At 25.4% G+C, this 20,664-nt stretch overlaps 1 long non-coding RNA gene and 1 pseudogene across 1 annotated transcript; one reads left to right on the top strand and one right to left on the bottom strand.

The window, feature by feature from the left end:
- Positions 1 to 5,495: 5,495 nt before the first annotated feature.
- LOC107616282 (hevamine-A-like) lies at positions 5,496 to 13,034 on the bottom strand (annotated as a pseudogene).
- Positions 8,707 to 10,989, top strand: LOC148546832 (uncharacterized). Its single transcript, XR_015899826.1, has 2 exons — positions 8,707 to 9,001; positions 10,734 to 10,989. It is a non-coding gene; the product is annotated as an uncharacterized LOC148546832 (long non-coding RNA).
- Positions 13,035 to 20,664: the final 7,630 nt, after the last annotated feature.

Below are 20,664 nucleotides of genomic sequence, written 5' to 3'. Positions count from 1 at the left end.
GAAGTCCCGAGACTCGAATCCATACCAGCGTTGATCCAAAGTATTTTTCGCATGGCCTAAAATCCACATCCCATGGCTTTACTGCAACATAGTGACCGTCTATCAACCACGGGCCACCAAGAATGACTTTCTCACGATCCCCAGCAATATCAAATTTAACCAAAAAATATTCAAATCCCACATCCAACAAATCAAACCCTCCTTTGATGCGCCATACTATCCGGAGCTTATGCATGAGAGCCGTGTAGCCATAATACTTATCCAGCACCTTGATCACGATGGCTTCCTTATAAGGTTCAGCTAGACAGCTCTTTGCCTCCTTGGTAAAACTGACACTTGGTGGACGAGAATCACCCTGCTTACCTGTCACCGTCGCGATACCATCCCCAGATAAAGACCCTACTAATGCAAAGGCCTTAGACTTTTCTGCACCAATGACTTTATCTCTAAAAGAGACCTTGGATGGCTTTCCTAACCCCTCTCGAGAAGAACCCTCCTTAACACCGGATGCACACCCACCCACGCTCTCCCCCTTATCTCTTCCGATGGCATGGCCATCTTCCTCACCGTGTTTCACCCTCAAACGCTCACCCCCGCTTTCTCCTTCTCTCATTCTCTTTGAGTACTCTTTGAAAAATAATTTATGGGAGTTTTGAAGAGATGAATAAGTGACGTTAAGTGGAGAAGTTAATTAAAAAAGATAATACTGGAAAGAAATCTTGGATACCAAACCCATGTATTGCCATTATATATTGTTATAGATTAATTTAAATAGAATACCTCAAGTAAAATATTGAAGATCAGTAATTTTGGATATGTGTCTATTTTTATCTGTGATATCTTTAAGAAAAAATAAATTGGATTAAAAGCAAATAAATAAAAAATTTGCTATCTGTATTCAATAATACTAATTAGAAATGAGATGAGAAAAGAGAAATGGGTAAGAGATAAACCATAACTGGTCAAAGTTGTTCTAATAACATGAATATAATAAGGTGAGAGAAATTGATGGGAATTTTGAAGAGATGAATAACTGACGTTAAGTGGAGAAGTTAATTAAGAAAGATAATACTGGAAAGAAATCTTGGATACCAAACCCATGTATTATCATTATTTATATATATATATATATATATATATATATATATATATTGTTATAGATCAATTTAGATAGAATACCTCAAGTAAAATATTGAAGATAAGTAATTTTGGATATGTGTCTATTTTTATTTGATATATTTAAAAAAAATAAATTGAATTAAAAGTAAATAATAAAAAATTTTCTATCTGTATTCAATAATACTAATCAAAATGAAATGAGAAAAGAGAAACGGGTAAGAGATAAACCATAACTGGTCAAAGTTGTTCTAATAACATGAATATTTTTTTGGTGACTAATAACATGAATATAATAAGGTGAGAGAAATTGATGGGAGTTTTGAAGAGATATATATTAAAAAAATTAAATAATTTATAGATTTTTTTTATTTTTTATTTAATTATTCTGTACAAAATTTTTGAATGCTTGATATCTTAATTTTTTTTAAATGATAAAATATAATTTAACAAGTAAGTATGAAAAATAATATATTTAAATTATTTTATTTTTATTCTTTAAAAATTCGCAACAATGATTTACATCCAATAAAAAACTTTTAATGAAGTTGCTGTTTGAAATGGGTAGAAGTTTTTTTTTATATTAAGTAACTGACGAATATACAGGAAGAATTTCTTTTAATAACAAACCTCTCACATCAAGAGCAATCCTTTACGATTGGAAATGAGCAATTTTTTAAATTTCTCTCACGATTGAAAATGAAGGAGTTACATAATTCTCTCGATAGTTAATGCAAAATTTACATAACGTGAGTACGTGACAGAGTACATAATTTTAAATGACAGAATACATAATTTTAGATGATAAAAATAAGGGTAAAATAGAAAAAAAAAAGCTTTCAAGTCCTTCTTAGAGGATCATCGCTTGAGAACGCTGCTTCTTCAGGTTCTTCTTCTAAGCTTTTCTTCTTCTTGTTCTTAATGCATGGCTTGTTTTTGTTGGTTTTCTTGTTTTTCTTGTTCTTCTTGTTCTTACTGTTGTTATTCTTCTTAGTCAACGTGCTTGCAAGCAATAATGTCTGAATATTTATATTAATTATTTATATTTTAATAATTTTTAAAAAATATCATAAAAAAATAAAAATAAAAATATAATTAATAAATTTAATTTTAAAATATTATGTATCTTAAATACGTAGTGTCAGTTTTCTCTATGAGTAATTGTTCAGTTTTTAAATTTTGTGGTGGATAAACCTATTGATTGCGGTTGGGGTTAATAGAAGAAAAAAACAAGGAAAGAGAATAAAACAAGGTTAATAGTGACAAGACAATAATAGTTATTGTTATAAGAAATTTTACAAATCAATTTCTTTGTTACCTAGTAAAATTGTAAATTTTTATATAAGTGACTCATAAATTAATTAGTATTAATTTTTGTATAACTAAAAATAATTATAAAATAATTAATTAATGGAATATACCAATTAAATAATAGTATAAATAAAAAATTTAATTCATAATTTCACAAAATAATTTTAAAAAGATAATTATGCATATAATAAGAGTACAGTACTCACAAAAATATATAGTGAGTACTAAACCATGTAAATAAAAACTAAATTTTTTTTAATTTATCCTCATTTTTTAATTTAAAAAATGATAAAATAATTTATTTTTAATAAAAACTAAATTTTTTGTTATACTTAAAAATTATTGAACTTTTTATTATCTATTCAAATTATATTATTTTAACTAAATAAATTTTATCTTTATAATTAACTCAAATATTAGAATATTATCTTTATTTTTATAATTTTTTGTTTTATCTAAATTTATTTTTTATATTTTTAAATTTAATTTCATAAATATGTGTTAATGCCAGAATATTTAAAAAAATGATACTATACATTAATAAACTTATTTAAAAAAATTAATTTATTCAAAACAGGATAGTCATGCCACGTTAATGTAAACAACAAGTACAGCTACGAAAAATATTGTATATGGTAAAAGGTTAAATTTTAGCCACTGTAACAATGTTTCGTGATAAATAGAAGACACGCTCATTTATTTTTATCACGATTTAGTGTTCGTAGTTAAAATTTGGTGGCTAAACCCCGTTTTTATGGTAGTGTGATCGAATCGGTCAGATTACTAATTTATTGGTTTAATTAATAAATTATTGATTTAATCGGTAAAATTATTTTCACGTAAATAAAAAATATTAAATAGTAAAAAATTTAAAATTAAAATTTAAAATACATATTTTCACTAACATTTTAAGAACAATTAAGTCGAATTCTATAAATAACTAATACAAAGATAGACATATGATTAATTCATACTACTATATAGTTTTTTAATTAGACACAATAAAAATAACAATCTATAAATTATATCCAAAGAATAATTTCAAAGTCTAAATATTTTTATATAATTAAATAATTATATAAATTTATTTTTCTTTTCAGAATAAGTAATTTTTATTTTATTTTTATATTCTTTATTATTTGTTATTTTAAAATTAATTAATTTGTACTTCAATTAAAAAATAATTAACTTAAAAAATATGAGTTAATTATATTTAAATATGTATTAGTTAGAAGAAGATAAAATATATATTATAAAAAGCATAAATGATACTAAAGAAACGGGTTACTACAGTGGTTGTCCAATTTTTTTAAATTTCACAACCCGCATGCTGATGTTAACAGCACGCAGGTTGACCGTTAACTGGATTGTTGATTGGACTAGTTTGAATTTGATTCGTGTCGATTTTGACCGATTTAAACCGATTTAATTAGTTCGTACTGGTTTTAATTGGTTTATTTTCTTAAGCAGTCAGTATACTAAATCGGACCGATACAAAGTTTAATTTGTTAATTTTTTGATTGAACCAGTCGGTCTGATTCGATTCTTATAACTATAATATATACAGATTAATTTTTTTTAATATTATTTATATATTAAAACTAATTATTATGTATTTATATATAAATATATATTATTTAATTTATTTTTAATATATATTTTATATTTTAATAAATTTTTGAAAATGTTTGAGACAAACAATTCATCGAAAATATATTAAAAAACATTTTTTTTATTTAAAAAGTACGATTCATAATGAGCATTTTGTCAATATGCAGAAATATATTATTGTCAATTCTAAATTTTCTATCAATCTCAAAATAAAAAATTGGCATATCCATTGCAGAGATAGATAAATGATAAATCAATATTAGCGAACCTAAAACTTATTAAACTTTTATGTTCTTAATTAGTGTGTAGATTTTATTCATTCCCTTTTAACTTTTCATAATTTTGTTCCTTCTCTTTTTCAAAAAATAAACATTAATATAAGTTTATCATCTTTTTAAACTAAAATTATTATAATAAATTATCTGTAAGACTTCTCACTTAACGAATCCTAAATGAACAACTTTCAATAAACATATAAATAAATATCTATCCTTCTTCCTCCAAAGTAGTAACAAGAAGTTATCATGCATGATTTCACTGAAAATTGATATAATAGCTAGTAAGATGAATTCCATAAAAATGAGTTTATAACGGTGATTTTATGTTATAAAAAAATTATAGACACAAAAATTAAGTTCGAAAGGTAGTTAATTCAGAAAAGAATAGGACGAGACTTTTCTGATGCACTTTTAGAGTATGTTTGTTTAAAGAGAAAATAAAAAAAAGAAATAAAAAAAGAAAAAAATTGAAAAAAAAGCTAATTTTTATTATTTGGTTAAAAAATGAATAGTATTAAAAAAAAGTTAAGATCTATTGAAATTTTTTTTAACATTAAATAAAAAATAGAAGAAAATGTAATTATTAATATTCTAATATTATATCTTTTTATTTTATAACACATTTTAAAATATATAAAAATAAAATTATCTTTTTCATTCATATATATTTAAAAAAAAAATTCATTCAATTTCTTTCATTTTTATTTTCTTCGTTTCGACCAACTAAAATCTTAATTTTTTTTTTAATTTGTTATGATCGTGATTTCATTGCTGTTTTTCTATAATAAAAGTAGGTTTGATCTACATATATATAAAAATAGAAATTCAAAGTACAGTCAACTTTAACAGTTAAATAAAAATTTAATTAAATCATTTAAATATCAATTTCACATGTGAAATTGTACTTCTGAGTTTTCACCATATATGAAGCCTTTATTATTCAAAGCAGAAACCATATAGTACATGCAAAACAGCATCAACATAAGGATCACAAAAATCAAAGCCTGAAGAAGCTGGATACCACAAGGACAAGGTGATGATTTTATTGATCACACATAACTCATAAAAAGTAATCATCATCACCACTTATTATTCCATCATTACATATAAAGCAGATATTCATTCTAAAAGGGTCATCTTAGTTTCGGCATGATGCGGTTGAAAGCTGCGGATACACATTCAGTTAGTGTTTGATAACGTTGCCATCAATGTTTGTGACACCCTAACGTCACTATCATCAACTTTAACACAATCCTTGATTTGATCGCTGTAGTGGTTATTAGCATCGCCGAACCTATCCCACAGCATGACGCCTCCATAGTTAGGAGTTTGCTTGATGATTGGAAGAATCTCATCACTACACAGAAATTGCGGTGAAATATAGATACCCCTGGGAGCTGCATCATGTGCTGCGGGTAGCCCCATGAACACCGTATTATTGAGCTTCACATACGAGGTCCATGTATTCCATGAAGAAAATATGTCATATTGGTATCGACGGTTGTAGTAGAACTGGACGAATATGTAATCGAAAAGCCAAGTTCTAATGGCGTCATCAAGGTAGTAATCTGGGAAGAAACATTGTGGTGCTGCCGACAAGTAAAAGTACCTATAGAAGTCACGGATCCCAAAATTTAGATAATAAAAACGGTTATAATACCAAAATTTTAACGTGAAAGCTAATATTGTAAAACAGTTATAACATTTTAGTTAAACTATGTAAAAGGATTTAAAAACTTTCAACTGTATCTTTGCGTAAAAAAAACAACTGCAACTAGCCTTTTAGTCAATGTTATCAAAATCGGACTGGACCGGCAATTCGACTGAAATACTAATAAATTAGTGATCTGGCCAATTCGGTTAGTTGATTGAATCGAATATCTATTCAAATCAGTCAATAATGGTCAAATCTGTTAAAAATCGATCAAAATTCAAATAGGGAATGCGTGAATGCACAGTCTTTCCCTAATCACTATGCCAAACTTGCTTCTCACTCATATGTATGACAAAAAAATTTTATATATAACAAAATCTGAATGATTTTTTATTTTTTTATTCTTTTAAGCATAAATTCACATGAATATCAAACAAATAACAATACATAGTGTATATAGTGTATAAATATATTGATATTGATTGTGTTATTTTTTATTTTTTTTATTTAAATTGCAAAAATATTTTGTACTAGTGAGTAATTTATTATCTTTTTTTGCAGTAGAAATTATATCTAAAAATTGATATTTAATTATTATTAATATATTTTTAAAAATATGCATTTAACTTTTAATTTTAATTTTATTTTTATTTAATTATGACCGGATCAACCGGGTAAATCAGTGACTCACTGATTGAACCAATGACTCAATAATCTCGTCGTATGACCAGATCAATTACCAGTTCGGTTCTGATAACTATACTTTTAGAAATCCTATTTGTAAATTAGACACATTTATCTTTTCAAAAATATTATTCATATCAGTATATTTGTATATAAATATATATAGTTTATTTTATTTTTAATATATTTTTTATTTTAATATATTTATTATATTTATTATTATTATTATTATTATTATTATTATTATTATTATTATTATTAATTTTACAATCAAAATATGTCATACGTTACCTTTTTATTATAATTGAAATTAATTTTTTTTTAAATTAAAGAATTTTATCCTCCATCTATACTAATTTTACAACCACAATGTGCTACATATCACTCTTTCATTGCAATTAAAATCAAATATTTTTCTCCAAAATTAAAGAGTTATTCTCCTCTCTCTACTAATTTTATAACCAAAATGTGTCACATGTCATTCTCTCATTGCAATTGAAATTAAATCTTTCCATCCAAAATTAAAGAGTTCTTCCTTCCTTTCTCTCTCTTTATCTATCCATCTCATTTCTTCAACCACTCTATCTCTTTTATATATCATTATCAATGAATAATTACAAATTTGACAATCAAAATGTAAAATATGACATTCTTTAATTGCATTAAAATTAAAATTGAAATATTAAAACTAAAATATAGCTATATATTATATTATATTATATTATATATTACTATCTAATTTAATAACAAAATATGTCGCATGACATTCTTATTAAACTTGATAAAAAAATATTTTCTCCAAAATTAATAAATTTTATTACTAAATTCTCTTATCTACCTCTTTCCTTTTTTTTTAAATTTCTCTTTATCCTTCTCATTCTATATATAATTTATTATATATTTATATTATATATTATTATCTAATTTAATAACCAAATGTGTCACATGACATTCTCTTATTAAAATTGTGAGAAAATATTTTCCTCCAACATTAATAAACTCCCATCATAAATTCTCTCATCTATCTCTCCTTTTTTCTATTTCTCTCAATCATTCTCACTCAATAATTCAATATATAATTTATATTTTATATTAGTAATTTGACAAATTAAAATATGTCATCCGATATTTTTTATTATAAAAATAAAATTATTTCTTTCAAAATTAACAAACTCCCTTTCTCAATCTTCATCTTTATCTTTCTCTCTCTTTTCTCTCATTCTCTATTTTTTATATTTTTTTGTTTTACAAAAAAATAAATTTAACAAAATAATATAATTCAAATAAAAATTATTATTATTATTATATACATATTTTTTTAGTTTTTTTTATTTAATTTTAAATTTTTACTATTTATCTTTTAAATCTATATTTTTATTTTTCTTCTTTTAAATATTTATTAAATATAATTTGGAAAGAATACTAATTTATGATTAAAAGTTAAAATCAAAATTTAATTATTTAAAAAAATTAATTTTTAGTTAATTTTATAATAATCAATATAATTTTTTTATACTAATATCTAATTATATTTTTATGTATATAGAAAGTCTAAAGTCCAAATTTTTAAAAATTAAATAATTAGTTATTTATAAATTATTATGTTTGTTGAGATTTTATTTAAAAAAATTACTTTACTAAAAATAATTAAATAAAAAATTATAATCAGTAAAATTTAATTTAATTATGACTTAATTTATTAGTTTAAATTATATAGTAAAAACTATTTTAATAAACAAAATAGAAATTTATTATTATTATTATTATTATTATTATTATTATAATATCATCATCATCATCATTCAAAAAAAAAAAAAAGAAAAGAAAGTGGCCGAAGGCCATTATCCTACATATATGCCATTACATATATATTCAGTACGTATATATACATATTAAAGCAAGAAAGAAAGCAAGCCAAGGTGGCTTGTATACATATATGACACATGTTTCTTTTATCTATAACCATGACACCTAACAATTTTTTATTATACTTATCATCACCACCTAATCTTCATTTTCCTCTCTGGAAACTGAACCAAACGTGAAAGAAAAGAAAGCAAGAGTGACCGAGAGTGAAGGAGAGAAACCATGGAACCTCCATGTCTCTAACTCCAATTTCTTGTGATCCATAATTCCAATAAAAAATTTAATCCGATAAAAGTGTTTGTATCCTTATCCTCTACACGTTGGTGTTATTTTTGTCCAGTAAAAAATGACGATGATGACGTAGCTCTTCTTCTCTTTGAGTCCGGCTAACTGAAGTTCTAGAAAGCACAACGCTTTCTCCTTCAACAACTCGGTCAAAAAGCTTCTTCGGAATTTTCGATGATTTTGATTTCATATAAGGGTAGGGGATTTTATTTTGAAATTAACTATTTTAAATTATGAATGCCATGAAAGTCTAGTGAATATTTGCAAATAATTTATGATTGCTTGGAATGACTGAATGATGAGTTTGAATTGAAGGTGTGATTGATATTGGTTTTGTGATTGATATTGGTTTTCTGATTTTGATGGAGTTGTTATTGAAATTCTGATTTTGTGTGATTATGATGAATTGGTTGAGTTGTGGCTGTAAAAGATGATTAAATTAGTGTTACTTGTTAAATTGTAATATGATGAGTTAATTATTGAAGAAATTGTCGTATTGATAACTGTTGAATGGAGTTGGATTTGAGTTTAGTTTGGAAAGTGATGAATTTGAGGGAGCCCGCATGGGTGGTGAAGTCCAATTTTTAAGAGGAGATTCTACCCAATTTTATGTAAAAGTAACCGAAAACGTGGTTTTATTTCGAAAATTTGATTTATAAATTTATTTTGAAACATGATTTTATAATGGACAACATTTTATTTACATATTTACTCATATTGAGAAACGGATTTTGTATTGAAAATTTATTTTATTAGTAATAAATTGAGAGTTAGAAAAGATTTTGACATTGAAACTAGTTGGATTTTCAGATTTATAAATATTTTGGATATTGGACTTGACCTGCTGGTTTATCGGAAGTAACCTGTGAGAATTGAAAATAGGTTTTTAGTACTGAATTTGATTCGTTTGAATTATCAAAAATGTTTTCTGAGAATTAGAAATGGTTTGGTTGGAACCCTGAATGGGTGGCATAGTCCGAATTTTAGAGGAAATGCTGCCGAAATTTTTATAAAACTCCAAGACTTTGTTTAAGACGTTATTTAAAAGCCAATCTGATTTATGAATATTGTTTGATTTTGAATTATTACGGAAAGAGTTATTTTCAATCCGATTTATTGAGAAAAGTATAATCTTTTAAATTCACTCTTTTGAGAAGAGATTTTGTTTTAAGTTATGATATGAATTCGAATTATTAAAAAAGAGAAAGAATGAGAAAAGAACATGGCACGTGTGATTATGAAATGTTTAAAAGGTCACGAGAGGGTGACGGAAAGTAAATGGTTATGGTGCCGATGGAAAAATGTTAAGCTGTGGGCTTTACATGTGAATGATTGTGTGGGGACGCCCGTGTGTATGGAATGGCTTCCAGGAGAAAGTGGCACATGCTTCAGCTGGAGACTCAGCGTCTGCAAGTACTTGCAGAGGTCATGTTTGGCATACTTCGGCTGGAGAATCAGCGCCTGCAAGAAGTAGAAACTTGCAGAGGTTATGCCGCTGGAATGCCTTATCTGACTTGCGAGTCGGATTGCGTCGGGTGTGGGTCGAAACCGACAAATGAGCTCATTACCAGCGATAGAACTAGACATACATCATCCTTGTTTGCACCTTTGCATTTGATTGTGCTTGCTTATCTTGTCTCTTTGTGATTGTGCTGTTTGTTGTATTGCTATTTAGTTGTGTGTTGATTGTTTCCTGTGCTATTAGGTTGTGATGGGGATTTGTCTTAAGTTTGAAAATTTAAAGAAAGTAATTAATTATACAAAGTAATAGTAAAAAGTATTTTCAAAAGGTTTGATAAAAATATAGTTTTAATGAGTAAAGTTAATTATTTGCATTTTATTTCATTACTCTTACGGCATTTCCATTCCCTAATGAGAACGCGTGGTTTGTTCTCACCCCAAAATCTTTCACCATTTCATTGACACAGGTTCGGAGACTCGGTTTGAAGCTGCGGGTGATTATGAGTTTTATTTAAGTTGAGTTTACGTGTTGAGTTGTTTTCATAGAATTCCCTCGCCTTTGTTATTTAAGATTCTATTTTATACAGAGGGATAGAAATTGTATCTGAGTTTCTTTTGGATTCTTTTGTTTAATATTTATTATTGTTAATAACTATGTGAATAGTATTGTTTGGGAATCTATGATACATGATTTTTAATTAATAAAAGCAAACTTTTCAAGCATTTTCTTAAAACTTGAAACGCGATAACGAACTAAAGGCTCAATATTAAATAGTAAATAGGAAAAATAGATTAGTAATGCCTTATCTTTAGTACGATCATGACGTACTAATAGTAAAGGTGTTACAGAAAGAAAAAATATTATTTTTAAATAGTAAGTATAAAAATTAATTATTTTTATTTGTGGAACAAATTTAACACCTAATAAAAAAATATAAGTTAAATCGCTTCAAATTTTAGATAACGAATATTAAAATTAATTATTAGTAATAAATTAAATTCTTTCACATGAAAATAATAACTAAAAATCTTATTATTTGATTTTTTATTTATGGAGATTCTAATCTTTTTAGTCGGGGGACTTTTGTCTCCTATGTATAATTTTTTTGTAAAATTAGTTTAATTCTATAAATTTTTTGTGCCATAATTTATAATATTAGAAAAAACTAACGTAATTTTAAAATATTTATATTCCCATAATATAATTACAAATAAAAATACTAATATTTTATATTTTAGTAGTCAATTTTAATGTTAGCATAATCATATTTGTAACCGTGACGAACTCACTCACAACATTGTGGGGGCATTTGCCCTCATTAAATCTTAAAAATAAAAAATATATATATAAAGTGTGTATTTGAGATAATGTTTGTATCCCTATATTTTTAAAAAAATATTTATGTGTACAAAATTTATATTATTAATTAAATATTAATATAATAATAAAATTATTGTATTATATGAATTTGATTTATTGAGATTGGATAAAATCATATTTATTCAACTAAAAAGTACAAATAATAATAATCTAATTACCTAATTATTTAAATTTAAATCTAATTTTTCAAATATAAATAGACTATTAGTATTTAGTGATTTTTCCTAATAGTTGATTGAGATAATATATATAATTTTGGCGGTGTTACATATAGTTAATAATTATTTTTGTCTAAAAAAAGACTTCTATTATAAGAGTATAAGTACAATAAACTGTTCAGTTAAATGACGAAAAATTGTTGATTAATTGTTTAATAAAAAATGAAATAGTTTCTACACCTATCTATATATATATATATGAAAAAATTTATGATGATTTGAATTGAAATTTTGTCTTTCTAAAATTTGTTATTTATCTCTTCTACACAATTATATTGTAAAGAAGAATTGAATTTGTTCCATTTAAATTATACTCCTTATAAATTCTTGAATTAATGAGTAATAATTTTTTTTGTATTATATTATATCTTGTAATACTAATAAGTATATTAAATAACATGACCAAAACATTAAATGAAAAGAAAATACCTTTAGTTAACATACTTTAAATGTGTTAATTAAAATGAGAAGAATCTTGATTAATAGACTTTAAATTTTAGATATTTAAATATATTACTGTTAATTTTTATAATATATATTTTTTTTTTGTATTATTATTGTCCCACTACTAAAAATTTTTGGGTTGGTCACTGCTTGTAACCTCTATATACTTCTAAATGAATATGTTTTTGAGTATTCACCTGTCTTGCTTTCGGTGCGTATCGAGTTCTCTAGCTAAGTCGTCCCAAAAAAAAAAGTTTTGGACCACCGTCAATGTGGAAATCAATGCCATCAAGGTACACACTCCCTAATGGACCCGTTTTGCCACTGAGGAAGTTGTTATAAAGGTAGTCGGAGACGTTCTTGGCGTCTTCCGGCGAGCATAAGGCGTAGGGCCCAAAGGTTCCTCCAAGGGAGAGGAACACCTTCACACCGTTTCTTTGGCAATGTTCAATTTCTGGTTGTAGATTGTCACAAGGGAACCATGGCCCACAGTGGCCAGCAAAGTTCAATTCTGGAGTTGTGCCACAACCGAAAGTGTCGAGAAAGGCGAGGAGCACAATCTCAAAGTTTCCGGTGTCACATGTGGAGGTTAAGGTGCCGTCGCCATTGTTCTGGCCCCAGGAGATGGCTATGCCACCTTTGGCATGTGCAGAGGAGAGGGTGAAGAGGAAGAAGAGGAGCAATGTTAATGGTTGATGAGTACTACTACTCTTGTTGGAAGCCATAGTGGTTTTGTTTTTAGTGGAGAGTGTAGTGCAAAGACAGTGTGAAGTAACCTATTTATGAATGCTACGGTGCCTATCACTTTGTACCTAAATGATTAAAAGAGGTAAATAAATAATATTTAATAAATTTTACATAATTTATTTTTTATTTTAAATATTTTATTTTTTACTTTAAAAGAAAAATTAGACAATTTAGGTACCATAATAAAAACGCCATAAAACTCACCTTATAATAACGGTCACAATAATATGGCTGCTACTCTTGATGAGAAACTTTGGGTCATGTAGAATAATAGGATTCGCATACACTTGATTATTCAGAAATCAAATTAAGCATGCAAAATATGTGTTTGATATTAAAAATTGAGGAGTACATACTATTCTACTTCAATCAAATAATAAAATAACAATCTTCCTAGTTAACCAATTTGGAGTCACCATCATAAAAACGTTTACAACGTCTTTTTTTTTTAAGATATTTTTTAATAATTAAAATATAATATATATAATCAATTAAATTATATTATTATTGTTAAAATTAGGTCAAATAAATAATTTAATCAAAAAATAGTAAATCAAATCTTAAATTCGTCTAAATTAATATTATTTTTTATAAAAAATTATTACAATATACCTATTATAAAAAATAATTAAAATATTCTTAATATATATATTAATTTTAAAAATTTTAAATTTTAGCATTTTTTTCTGCAATAGGATTAGAATTTAAAATTTTTAAAATATATATATATAAAATAGAGGTATTTTAATTATTTTTTATAATAGAGATATTATTGTCATTTTTTTAAAAAAAATATTAATTTAGACTGATTTAAAATTTAATTTATTAGTTTTTCGGTTAAATTGATTTGTCCAGTCTAATTTTAATAAAAATAATACAATTTAATTAGTTATATGTGTTAAATTATAATTATTAAAAAACATCTTAAAAAAAAGACGTTTTTAACATCTTTATCTAAGTGGCTCCAACTAATTATTGCAACAATGAACTTCAGACAATTAGTATTTTTTTTGAATTTTTAATGGAAATATGAATTCAAATTATCATAACAATTATCTAAAATTAAAAAAATTAAAATCTAAAAAAATATTTAAAATTATTTAAAAAATTCTTAATAAAAAAAAACATTCGAAAATATACCAAAAAGAAACATCTAAAATATAATTAAAAAAATATAAAATCATTATAAAAATTTTAAAACTTAATAAACAAATTATTCAAAAAATATTGAAAAAATAACATCCAAAAGTTAAGCAATATAAACATCTAAAACTATTAAAAAAATAATCTAAAATCTAAAAAAAATTTAAATATTTAAAATAATTATATATATTGTATATATAAATATATTATTTTATTATATTTGCATAATTCTAGATAAATTTTGATTAAATTTTTGAACCTTTAATTTCACCGGTTGAATGATTAGTTTAATTTTTAAAATCTTGCTAATTCTAAATATTAAAAACTAAATTCTAAAAACTAAACTCTAGATAATAATAGTATAAACGTAAGGAGTTGACTAAAGTATCAGATAAAATTAATAAAAAATATTGATCCCTGGCATTTTTCTTAAAATAAAAAGTATTTAAAAGATAATAAAAAATTATTTTAAAGCAGATCAAAATCATTTATTTAATATTTTTAAATTATTGTAGAAATTATTAAATAATATTAGATATAATATATGTATAATTATAGATATTAAATTAAAAAATATATATAATTTTAAGTTATTATTTTCTTAACAATTTAGAACATGATCAATTATTGATGAGAAACTTTGTACCTCCTTTAAAGGTAGCTTATATAAAGATAGTCTTTAAAATATAATTTTTTAAAAGTTGTAATATTTTATTTAGTAAATTAAAAATAATTTTTAATAAATATAAATAACAACAATGATATTTGATAAAATAATTTTTAAAATTTAAAAATAATATAATAAATATAAATATAAGAATTAAATTTAAAAATTAATTAATAAATAAAATTATATTAGACCTTTTAATTTTGATAAGTATAAATTAATTTTAAAATTTTTTACTTTAAATGCTATATAAAAATATTTTATTTTTTAGATCTATAAGTATAAGTATATAGTCTTTTTAATTTAATAAACATAAAATAAAAAGTTTGTACTTTTAAAAAGTACAAAGGCACTCTTTAAAAAATTTATCAAACTAATTAGTATAATAATCATACACTTAATTATTTAAAAACTACAAAGTACAAATACTTTGTTTAGTTATCGTATTTAGATACATTTTAAATACAATTCTCATTGAACACTTGTCTAATAATACGCGTATCTTCTGTGTCTAATAAGTGTGTCTTAATAAAAATATATAAAATGTTTCTCTAGACACGTTTAAACACACTTGAATATTATCACGTATCAATATATTCAGTTTTATTTTTAATATGTATTTTTAAAATAAATTAAAAAATAGTATATATTATTTATCAAAACAAAAATGATTTTAAATATTTTATATAATTAAAAAATATATTAAAAATAATTAAAAATTAATTTATATTTTAATATTAATAAAATATTAAACTATTATTATAATTTATTTAAAAAATACTTTATATATATATATATATATATATATATATATATATATTGTTTCTTATATCTTATAGAAATTTATAATTTGTATGTCTGTCTAAGTATCATATCATATCTCGTATTAGATTTGGTAAGAAATCAAATTAACCATGCAAAAGATGAGTTTGATATTAACAATTGAGCAGTACGTACTATTATACTCAAATCAAATTAAAGTCAGTAACTCTGCCACAAGAAAAAACATTCAATCTACCAATCTCAGCATGTTGGATGTTCATTACCCGTGTAACCTGCATGTTGCATCTACTATTGATTTACTCGATAAGATCACTTCAAGCAGTGACAAACTCAAAAATTTTTAGTAGTGGAGACAATAATAATATAAAAAAAAATATTATAAAAATTAATATTAATATATTTAGATATCTAAAATTTAAAGTTTATTAATTAAAATTCTTTTCATTTTAATTAACACATTTAAAGTATGTTAATTAAAGATATTTTCTTTTCATTTAATATTTATTAGTAATACAAAATATAATATAATACAAAAGAGAATTATTACTCATTAATTGAAGAATTTATAGAGAGTATAATTTAAATTGAACGAATTTTATTCTTCTTTATTTATAATATAATAGTGTAGAAGAGATAAATAACAAATATTAAAAAGAAAAAAATTAAAATCAAATCATCATAATTTTTTTCATATATATTATATAGATATAGAAACTATTTTTTTTATTAAACAATTTTTCGTCATTTAATTGAACAATTTATCAAACTTATACTCTTATAATAGAAGTCTTTTAGACAAAAATAATTATTAACTATATGTAACACTGCCAAATATATATATATATATATATATATATATATATATTATCAATCAACTATTAGAAAAAATCACTAAATACAAATAGTTTATTTATATTTAAAAAACTAAATTTGAATTTAAATAATTAAATAATTAAATTATTATTATTTATATTTTTTAATTGAATAAATATGATTTTATTTAATCTCAATAGATCAAATTCATATAATACAATAATTTTATTATTATATTAATATTTAATAATATAAATTTTGTACACATAAATATTTTTCTTTAAATATAGAAATACAAACATTATTACAATAGACTCTTTATATATATATATATATTTTAAGATTCAATAAGAGTAAATACCCCCCCCCCCAAACAATTCCTGATTTTAACTTTAACATATTCGAGGCATTTCAACGTTTATCCGACGTTTCATCATATGTTTGTAAATCTTATCTATGACAGTAACTTTTGAGAATAGAGAGGAATTGAATATGCTTTCGTTAAGGAAAAATATGAGGAGCCAATAAAATATTTATACAATGTGTATAATAAAGATTTAGAAAATATTAGAGATATAACCATTAGTGTTATCTTTTTTTTTTCAGCTGACATTTTTGGGATGAGTGATATCATGACATGGTATTAAAACGCTAGATCCAAAAGGTTAAAAATTCGATTCTAGATAGTATAAGAGATGTTCATTTTGAAAAGATGTTTATTATCACTAGTATTCATATAGTTATTTTAGATAATATAAAAGATGTTCATTTTATAACTCAATAACTTATTGTACATATTGTACAAATAATTCATTATCTCTCTCACAGAATCCGTTCGTTATTTGTCTTTTAACCTTCATCTCAAGTTAAATGCACCGTCCATTAAATAATTGAAACTGACGTGAATTTGCTGCGATAATTTACAAATGCTGTCAAAATTTACATACGGCAGCTAGCCTGCTAGTAATAAGATAAGAATAGTGAATAGAAATAGAAACATTCCAGAAAGAAAAAGAAACAGAAAATCACGAGGAAATAGCTATTCAAAAACAGAATATAATAATCAACCTAACACTTCTAAAGATTGAACTCGTAATCCGTGCAACTCAACTTCAACTTATAATAATATTTATTATTTGAGTTATTAGACTTTAGACGCGAGTTAACAGGCCAAATTCATCTACGAAAGCAATCCGCACAATATTTTAATTTCTATTTTGTACTATAGTAACTAAAAGTATAATTTTATATTTTTTATATAAGTACGTGTCATCAATTTTTATTAAAAATGTATAGTATCTACACGAATAAAATTTCTAAAACATGGGATAGAAAACTTTTACACCATTCACTTCTTCATTCTCACGATAAATAAAAAATATTTTTATTTAAACATAAAATTTTAGTATTTTTGTAGTTATTACTTTCAACTATATTGACAAAGTCTGATAAAAAACTTTTCAAATATTAAAATTTTTTGTGATAAATTTTTACTTTACCAACCATACCTTATAATAATTTACAGTGTAGTTAAACCTGAATTGAACTTCTATAATGATAGACTTCATCTTTATTAACAAGTCTGCTTTAACCAACAGCATAATAATATATGCAATCGTGTCTCAGTCCAATTTGACATAATTTTGTGAAATCGTCCCCATGATGCACGTGTGTTTATTATTATATCTCATGATCTCCCAACAATTTTTTTTTTAGAATCAAACTAGTTTGGATAAGCCAATCGCACCTTGCACCATACTATTTGTATTTTGTATATATAGAATGTCAGTGACTCAAACTCATACACAGTGAAATCAACTCCTCTAGAAATAGTGTAGCTTTTGATTACAGAGATCACCGACTCTCTAGAACCAAATTTCATTCGAACACTAAACTCACCATCTTCCGCCACAACATTGCCTTCGTCTACGACATGCAAACCACTCTTAGTTGGTCAAGGCAAATAAAAGAAATGGTAGTGGTAATTTTAATTAATAAATATAACATATCTATATTCACATACTCAGGAAATTCTGGAGGCATGCATGGCTGCGAGATCTAGAATTCGCATAAAAGACAAAACACCAAAGGGTACTGATTTACAAGTGTATTTGCTTTATTTTCGCACTACCGGATTGCCTGACTCATCTCCGTTATCATTTTCGTAGTTGGCTTTCACTGTCGTTATTGTCTTCTTCCCAATTTATATCCATGAGCTCATCAATATTCACCTCCTCGCCAACCACGTCCGACCTCATATGCTGTTTAAACTCAACGTATAACTCTATCATCGGCACGTGAAATAGGGTTTGTTGATAAATATAGAACATCTGCTGCATACATGCGTCATCAGTGATGAATATTATTTGAAACTGTATCAGCTCACCAAATATTTGTATAGGATTCCTATATAAAATGTTGTCCGCTTTATTTAAAATGTGACTTTGTATGTTCTCACAAAGAATATTTTGCAATTCTACAAAACTCATGGTGCATGGAATAACAAAGAAAAATAGACATTTACAAACAAAAGTCACTCTTTTGTGTGTTTGATATAATTTCACTGTTATAATACACTCACAAATTTGCAATACCTTTCATAACCTCAACTTTATCTACCGAATTTTTTTGACACTACTAATTGTAAAAAACTCACAAGTATAAAAAAAAAGAGAAATAAAAATGAGGTATGAATCACATATGAATTTACAATCGTATTTATAGACAAGACTTTTGATTAAAATATTTTTTTCTATATTTTGTAACTTTCAATAAAAAAATTTAGAAAACATAAAATGCAAGATACGATTTGTTATTTCGAAAAAAAAAAAAAGCTAAAATACAACTTGTGTTTTGTAGACAATCATTTTATAAAAATTTAAATCATCAAATGTAACCTATGTTTTATCGGCTTTAATTTAAAAATTAAAAAAAAGTAAATCACTACCTGCATTTTACTTTAATATCATATTAGTGCGTGTAATTATTTTATACGCATATATTTTAAAAATTAAACTACATACTTTTTATATATATAAAAAAATCAGCCTAAAAATATTGAATTGCGCCATAAAGATAAACAAATAAGATAATCAAATTTTAACATTTTGACTGACTATTTCATTTATTAAACTACTTACAGGCCAACAAAAAAAATTAATTACTCTGACAATAAATATTCTAACAGTAGAACAAGAAAGATACTTACAAATTTGTTGGTGTTTAATTATCACGTGATTAATACCTAAACAACAATGGATCACCTTCGAAGCCATTTCAGATGGAAAGGAGGTTGAGACAAGGAGATCCGCTGTCTCCGTTTCTGTTTGTTTTAGTTGTGGATGTTCTTCATAGGATGATTGGAGAGGCGGTAAGAAATGGACGCATCTCTCCGATGTTAGTTGGGACGGATAGTATTGAGTTGTTCCACTTGCAGTTTGCTGATGATACTATTCTATTCTGCCCGCCTGAAGAGGCGAGCATTAGGAATTATCAGCGACTTCTGCGGTGTTTTGAACTGATGTCTGGCCTGAGTATAAATTTTGAGAAGTCCAACATTATTCCGGTGAACTGTGATAGGGTGTGGGTACATAGGATGTGTATGTTATTGGGGTGTACGGAGGTGTCTCTGCCGATCAGATATCTGGGTATTCCCTGGGTGCAAATCCGAAGAGGGTGAAGACATGGAAACCGGTGATTGACAAGGTGGAGGAGAAGCTGAGTTTGTGGAAAGCAAAGGTTCTGAACAAAGCAGGTAAGCTGGTCCTAATTAAATCGGTTCTCAGCAGCCTGCCTATTTACTACCTTAGCTTGTACAAGATGCCAAAGTCAGTGGCAGAGAAGTTAATTTCCCTACAACGACAATTCTTGTGGAGTTCAGATGGGGGAAAGCAGGGATTGCCTCTTGTAAAATGGGAAGTAATTATGGCTCCAAAGAAGGAAGGCGGTCTTGGGGTTGGGGATGCTGTTATTCGGAATACAGCATTGCTGTTCAAGTGGTGGTGGAGATTCTCAAGAGAGGACTACCCCTTATGGAAGAAAGTGGTTTGCTCCTGCACCAATATAGATCCTGCGGTGATGATTCGAGACCAGCCTGTACCCACTCGAGGAGGTTTTTGGAAGGATATCTGTCAGCTGCAAGTCTGCGAGCCGCGCTTGAGAGAAAAGATGATAAGCGGATTGGCTATGGAGCTTGGGAATGG

Source organism: Arachis ipaensis, chromosome B9, assembly GCF_059453495.1.
Source record: "Arachis ipaensis isolate K30076 ecotype BB chromosome B9, ASM5945349v1, whole genome shotgun sequence".
In the NCBI taxonomy this organism is placed as follows: Eukaryota; Viridiplantae; Streptophyta; class Magnoliopsida; order Fabales; family Fabaceae; genus Arachis; species Arachis ipaensis.
Note: the sequence above shows the minus strand (reverse complement) of the source record. Positions and strands in the feature narration are given on the sequence as shown.